The following is a 7,673-nucleotide window of genomic DNA, read 5'->3' on the forward strand; positions in this document are numbered from 1 at the left end:
GCTAGTATGTCAACCCACTCGTACAGGTCCGACTCTCTGGCATTGTCATGACCAAAGTGAAATTCGCGCGCGACCAATAATACCGCGATCACGGGAAAGCGATTAGGGATTAGTCAACAACGCGATGCGGCGCTGATTGACCGAAGACGTCGATAACAAGGAAGAGATACGATCCTTCAGAAACGACCAACGGTTGACCTCACTAACATCACAAACACATTAACAAAATAAAATCCGACACACTAACGGGACCTAGTGGGAGCACAGGTTTTTGGGCCGGGGATATTCTTGTTATTCGCGCCTTAGAACATACTGAAAACTAGAATAAAATCAGACAAAAGGAGCTTCGAACAGGGTCGTAAACGTGTAACCTCCCAACAAAACAATTCCGAAACCTCCCTACAGTAAAAATATAATTATTTATATCATTAACATTCCGCGTAATCTCCCAATAAAAAATTCCGTAACCTACCAAAAATACAATGTGACTAACCTCTCAATAAAATTGTGGCTCACTTATAACGTTTCAATAATTTTGGACGTCAACAGTGCTGCGTCATGGCCCTGAAAATTCATTCTGAATAAATTAAAAAATCTTACCTCAGTGAAGTCGCCAGATAACGCATATATATATCTGCTCCTATAAGAATTTTTCTGGCACAGCCCTGTGCAATGCTGGCCGATAGATTTGTTATGTATAAAAAGAAACAACTGATTTTTCTTTACAATAATCGGGATGACCATGGATTGGAGAAATTAGTAAATTCTTTAAATTGAGATGAATGATTGTCAAAAGTTGCTTTTTATGAGAAAGATTATTATTAAGAGATTTTTTAAAGCATTTCCAGGGGCCTTGATATAACAATAGTATATATGCGCGAGGCTGCTTTTACATTATACTACAATGCTCAGGCACTGCCATTGCTCCCCACGACCGGCCCAGCCAACCTCATACACACGACTCTAGCTACTACATACTCCTACTGCCACACAGTTCCTACTGCATACAACACTGCTCTCTGGTCTGAGATTCTCGTATAGTTTACATATAGCAGGCAGCGCGTGAGTAATCCATCGAAATAACATCTGCTCGAGTGCGCTAGCAAAAAATTCCTTAGTCATGGACCTCTTACAAACGTACTTATAAAATCTACAAAGTATGCAGAGGAAAAAGATCGTCATAACACTTTCATCGGCATTGCTAGTCACAAGAAAACGATCACCTTCCAAACTAACTTAGACCCCGGGCTATGGTACTGCAAATTGTGTTTGGAAAAAAGGAAATAGCTTTTTGTCGTTATACATTCGTGGTCGCCCCAATCCATAACCTATCGAACCTAGGTCTCCGGCTAGGCTATGGTTCAGGCTGTCACCACTATTTCATAAAAGAAACGAGTTTTGGTACAGAACGAACTCCACAACATAGTCCCCCCCCTCACTGGGTCGCCATCTTCGCTAGAGAGATGTAAGCTGCAGATTTAAGCCACCCCTCGCAAGAAACAATTACTTATTATAAAAGTATGCTGTGGTGTCACCGCCAGACACCACATTGCTAGGTAGTAGCCTTTAAATCGGCTGCGGTCCGTTAGTATACGTCGGACCCGCGTTTCGCCACTATCAGTGATTGCAGACCGAGCGCCGCCACACGGCAGGTCTAGTCTGGAGAGACTCCCTAGCACTCGCCCCAGTTGTACAGCCGACTTTGCTAGCGGTGGTTCACTGTCTACATACGCTCTCATTTGCAGAGACGACAGTTTAGCATAGCCTTCAGCTACGCCATTTGCTACCTAGCAAGGCGCCATATTCAGTTACTATAATTACTATGTATTCTGAACAGATAATATTGTGAATCATGTACCGTCAAGAGCGACGTTCATCATTAATGGATTAAAGTTAAGTATCAAACTAATTATGTCCGCTTTCTGAATTCTAATTCCTTGTCATGTTCCAGACCTCACGTCAGTATAGTTCTTCCCTCCTCACGCCGGCCTGCGTGAGCTAAAACGCGTGCATTTCGGCCTCTACTAGTAACACGGTGTTGGTTCTTCTGCCAACACAACATTTGCAATCATCTCTAACTGACTCATGCAAACAAAAACGTCCCAGGCATCATCTACGTATCGCATGACGTCACATTTAAAAGAATATACTAGCGGCTTACATTGTTCACTAGTCTGCGAATTCCATCTCTTATGATCTTAGTAGGTGTATTTACTACTTAGTTATTTACTTAGTAAGTTACGTGTTCCATAGATTACTTGAACGATTTTTGTGTCGAAACGAGTAGCGTAAACATCAATGAACACATTTTTTAGTCCTACTTGTGGAACTACACTCAAATACAAGTTCTTTCACTTTTTGCTTTACTTTTTTATTTTTATATTCTTTACTGGCTGCGAGTTTTTAAGCAGAAGTTCGTCGAAGGAATAGGAGTTGTCCAGGAGAAATGATTTTAAGCTAGATTTACAGCTTGATTTGCTACCTGTCAGACGTTTTATGTACTGGGGAAATCATCAAAAACTGATGCTGCTGCATAATGAACTGCTTTCTGAGCCCATGACAGGTTTAATAGTGAGCAGTAAAAGTCATTTTCCCGTCTAACGTTGTAGGTATGGACATCACCGTGCTTCTCAAATTGGAATGGATTATTTATGACGAATATCATTAGCGGAAACATGTATTGTGACAGCGCAGTTAAAAGCCCGTGTACTTGATGAGGTCTACGAGACTTCCGTGGGTGGACACCACGCGTCATTCATAGTGCTCGCTCTCGTGCGTTCAATACTTTTTTTCTAAGTGATGAGTTACCCCCGAATATTACTCCATAAGACGTTATTGAGTGGAGTATGTCAGGAGGTTAGTTTGTTTGTTTCCAAGATTAGCAATTATCTGAAGAGCAAAAGTAGGTGAACGTAATCGTTTGAGAAGCTCAGTAATACCCTTCTTCCAATTAAAGTTTTGATCAACATGTACACCCAAAAAAATTGGAGCATTCTATCCTATTTGGTGCTTCTGCTCATGTGCTACATCAGTTGTTGTTCAGAACTGAATATAGTACCTTCTGTGATATAGAAAAACAGTATTATTACGCAACAATTTCATGTCGGTAATAGTGAACCACCGGAAAAATTTCTACTTGACAGATTGACCCTCAAATCACAACCGCAAAATTTTCTCGAGTCATTGCAGCAAGTTGTTTGATTCGCACTGGTGTAGCAACATTTCTTTCTTTGATAGACCGAGATACCTCCTGCTCTATTAGATCTTTCTCAGACAATATTCACATTCTTTCTTCGATAGATAGAGATATCACTTACTCGGACTGGCGTCGGAATACGCGTTCTCTTGACATAAAGAATGATAATGAATGCAGACTGACTTACCGTCACCGTGTAATATTCGTGTGCACCGGACAACCGTTGTCGTTGTTTGTAAGTGTAGCTGAATTTAGAGGTCGAGTTATTTCGGTTAGGAAACTTTCGCACTGAGTCACCTGCTGAACGCGTCCAAGCTCTAGACTCTAGCGCATTCGTAACCAGCGGTCGAGTGCATCCTCTGTCACGTGCGGCAAGTGTCGAAATCAGCTGTTGTTTACGTTGTTGATGTCACAACGTCGACATTTGCCTGTTTTCCCCTGATGTGTATTTACGTTAATAAGTGTAATGAGTCTTTTAACATTTCGTGGGGGTATAGCTCAGTGGTAGAGCATTCGACTGCAGATCGAGAGGTCCCCGGTTCAAACCCGGGTGCCCCCTTCTATTTTTAAAGTTATGTGCAGAATGTACTTCTGCTAAACTTCCCTTCTTTAATGAATTTTGTTGTCTTTAACCGCTTTTCTGTAATTGTAATATGCCTGAGGTTCCGTTAAATGAAATGTATATCAACTTATGATATGTAATGCCACGCCAACAGCCAGATCGTACTGGGAGGTGATGGCAATTGATACCGGCGAATGCTCTTCGCAAATGGTCACTTGAAGAACTGTTCACCTGGCAAACCTGTTGCCTTCGAAGTGCGTTCTAAGGCCTGTACTACTTCATTCAGTACGACACGCAATGCGGAACTTGGAATTGAGACGTGCGTGCTTTTAGCACAAACATTCTAGTCCCGCTGCCTCACTGGAGGTCGCCGACTGTCGCCTGACGAGGTCGTGTTTATCCGCTCGTCAGTCTCCCAGGCATACAATTGCGCAGTTATGCATGCGTGATTGCGTGGCTTTCACACGGAAGCCGCTTCGCCTATTCGCTTCGTTGTACGGATCTCAACCCCATAACACCTCGTTCCTCCGTAGTGACGGGTTACATAATGCTTCCTTTTGCTCTTCATCTGACTGACGGTAACTGATTGTCGACATGTAGCTTTTGCATTATTTTTGGGAACCGAGTATATTATTAAGAGCGAAAAACGTAAGACCTGAAAGCCATGCTGGTATTCAGGTTCAAATGGCTCTGAGCACTATGGGACTTAACTGCTAAGGTCATCAGTCCCCTAGAACTTAGAACTACTTAAACCTAACTAAGCGAAGGACATCACACACATCCATGCTCGAGGCAGGATTCGAACCTGCGACCGTAGCGGTCGTGCGGTTCCAGAGTGAAGCGCCTAGAACCGCTCGGCCACACCGGCCGGCGGTGACATATTTGGGAACATGCAATCCATTTATGGCTGCAAATAGTCTCCAGGTAGCCGACCATAGCCATTTCCCGTCAATGATCGGCACAGTTGAACCAGAGCACCCGGTATATTTTCTGAAAACACAGAACACACCATTATGGGACCAACACCAGCTTGCACAGTGCCTTTTTGACAGGAGAGGCGCTGCAAGCGATGAAGTGCTACTAGCAAAGGCACTCGAGTCGGTCGTCGCCTGCCATAGCACATTAACGCCAAATTACGCCGCACTGTCATGCGGCCCACATTGGTTTCTGTGGTTATTTTACTGAGTGTTGCTTGTCTGTTAACACTGACAATTCTACGCAATCGCCGCTGCACTAGGTCGTAAAGTGAAGCCCGGCCACTGCATTGTCAATGGTGAGATGTAATGCCTGGAATTTTGTGTTGTCGGCATACACTTGAAACTGTTGATCGCGAAATATTGAGTTCCCAAGCGTTTTCCGTAATGTAATGTAATGTCCCATGCATCTAGCTCAAAATATCGTTCTGCGTCTTTTCACACGAATCACCTGAGGACGAATGACAGCTATGCCAATGAACTGCCATTTTACAACTTGTGTACACGATGCTATCGCCATGTGTATACGTGGATATCGCTATTTTGTTACTTACAAGGTAAGTTATATGGCCTGTATTGCCTCGCGTGCTCTGACGTTTCTCCGGAACCCAAAGTGATCTTCCCAGCGCATAGTTTCTACCAGTTTTTCCATTCTTCTTTAAATAATTCGCGTTAGTGTTTTGAACCGTGACTAATTAAACAGACGGGTAGGTAACATTCACATCTGCCAGCATCTGCCTTGTTTGCATACGGAATTATTACCGTCTTCAAGTCTGATGGCATTTCGCCTGTCTCATACATCACGAATACCAGCTGGAATAGTTTGTGTCATGGCTGCCTCTCCCAATGAACTTCGTAATGGCTTCTACTCTTGGACTGTGTTTCGGCTTAGTGCTTTCAGTGTGTAACCTCCTCCTCAGTTATCGACCTTAATGACAGTGAAAAATGAAACCGCGTGTACCTAATGGGAATTTTGGAAAAGCAATCGTCACCGAAGTTAACCTGTCGGTAAAGAGGGAGGAAAGGGTTACATCTAAATGAAAGGAAAAATGCAAATGAAACTGGTGGAAATTAATTTTGAAAAGGGGTAAAGTTAATAAAGAAAGTAAATGTGCGGCCATTACGTTAACAATTAACTAGCGGTAATTAGATATTTGAGATTTGGGGAAAATTACGGTCGCCTGTCCTATGGACAATTACTATAATAACTGAAAAAGAAAGGTTATTACACATATAATTAGCACTAGAAGCGTGGCAACTGAAGGTTGACACGTGTAGTGTGAAAACTGAAAGTTTGTCAGAAGTAATAAATTTCGCTACACTCTGACTTAATTTAGCAAAAGAATTAATAAAACCGGAAAATTGAAAGTTAATTTAGTGACTGAAATTAATAAGAAGCTTTCTTTCTTAAGCACATCGAAATTCAGTTAGTCTTGGACAACCTCAACAATTATTTCTAAAGCTACTTGAATCTACGCAATTTAGAAAGAAGAGATTTAACTTTGAACTTGAATTAAACGATTCTGAACAATTAACAATAGTAAAATTTAGTACGTACCAAGCTGAGCTGCAGTCACAGGTAAGCTAAAATACGGTAACAAAACTCGCACTCTTAATTTGTGTTTGTGTAATCTAACTATTGTAGCCAGCTATGAATACTTAAAGTGAACTTTGAAATTAAAGCAGTGAAATGGAATTATGCTGGCGTTTGAATTTCAACGACACTCGGGTTCACTTCGGAAAAGGAAGGGACCCTGCTTGGCAATGCAATTGGGACAATGAGCAACAAAGGTTCATGCTAAGTTGCTGTAATTTTGCGAGGCAAATGGAACAATTTGAAAAGCTGAGGTTTGCCATACAGTTCTGAAACTTTACGTGCTTTTAGTCTTCCATGTTGGTTGATTGAAGGTTTGAAGCCGTCGATCGAGGAGGTGGCGACAGTCACTCATTGTCGGCCGTCGCTGTTGCTGAAGCTGGATGTTGGCGCGCCTTCTTCTCGACACGGTCACCAGGCGAAACGGGCTCTTGATGTGCGCCAGCTAATGCTTCCCGTCCGCGACACCATTTCAGAAACTATCATCGCGAGTCGAGCGCAATTACATGCTGCCAAACCCCGAAAGCGCGGCAACTCGCGGGAGCGTCACACAACACACCTGCTCCACTCGCTACTCCAGCCAGACTCTCCCATGCTCTGCCCGCGCCCCACGCGGCAGGGTTAACACTACCAAAGATCCTACACACTTTGATTCTTCACACGACCTATCGATGTAATCGTTCGATAGCAGTTTTCCCTAGGCAAGACCCAGCGTAAAAATACAAATAATATTTACGAAACAGACCAATTATACATCGACATAAATGCATATATATATATATATATATATATATATATATATATATATATATATATATATGTAGTAAAACAGTTACAATATACGAAGACACAGAAATGTTATATATTCAGGTAACAAAAATAAGGAAAACAAATTTATAGTACAATAGATGGAAATAGGAGGATATGCATTTCCGGCGTTACAAGTGCTCTGTCAGAATTTTCTTCAAACCGAGCAAACATGAACAACATTTACATGATTCGCCACTTATTCCCTCTCATCCGAGGGTAAATGACATCATGGTGACGGAAATGCCATCAGGCCACTGAAATAAAGTAAATTTTAAATGTAGGGTTTCCAGGTACATATCATATGTTGATCGAGGAAATGTGATAATTACCTAAAACGCGAGAGAGGAACTGTAAATATCCAAAACAAAGAAAAAATTAGGATGGCGATGTGTTATCTACGAGGAATGAAGAAACGCTTCTGTAGTGCATTTCCTGCATCAGTCCTCACTAAGGGCGGATGAGTTCTCTTATATTTTCCAAATTATGTGACGGAACAAGGAATGTTAGAATTTAAAGCGTCGTCGGCAGCTAAGTCAC

The 7,673-nt window shown here is 42.1% G+C and overlaps 1 non-coding gene across 1 annotated transcript; it reads left to right on the forward strand.

Moving 5' to 3' along the window:
- Nucleotides 1-3,683: 3,683 nt before the first annotated feature.
- Trnac-gca (transfer RNA cysteine (anticodon GCA)) lies at nt 3,684-3,755 on the forward strand. The gene has a single exon. It is a non-coding gene; the product is annotated as a tRNA-Cys (tRNA).
- The last annotated feature ends 3,918 nt before the right edge of the window (nt 3,756-7,673 follow it).

This window comes from Schistocerca nitens, chromosome 6 (genome assembly GCF_023898315.1).
Source record: "Schistocerca nitens isolate TAMUIC-IGC-003100 chromosome 6, iqSchNite1.1, whole genome shotgun sequence".
Taxonomy (NCBI): Eukaryota; Metazoa; Arthropoda; class Insecta; order Orthoptera; family Acrididae; genus Schistocerca; species Schistocerca nitens.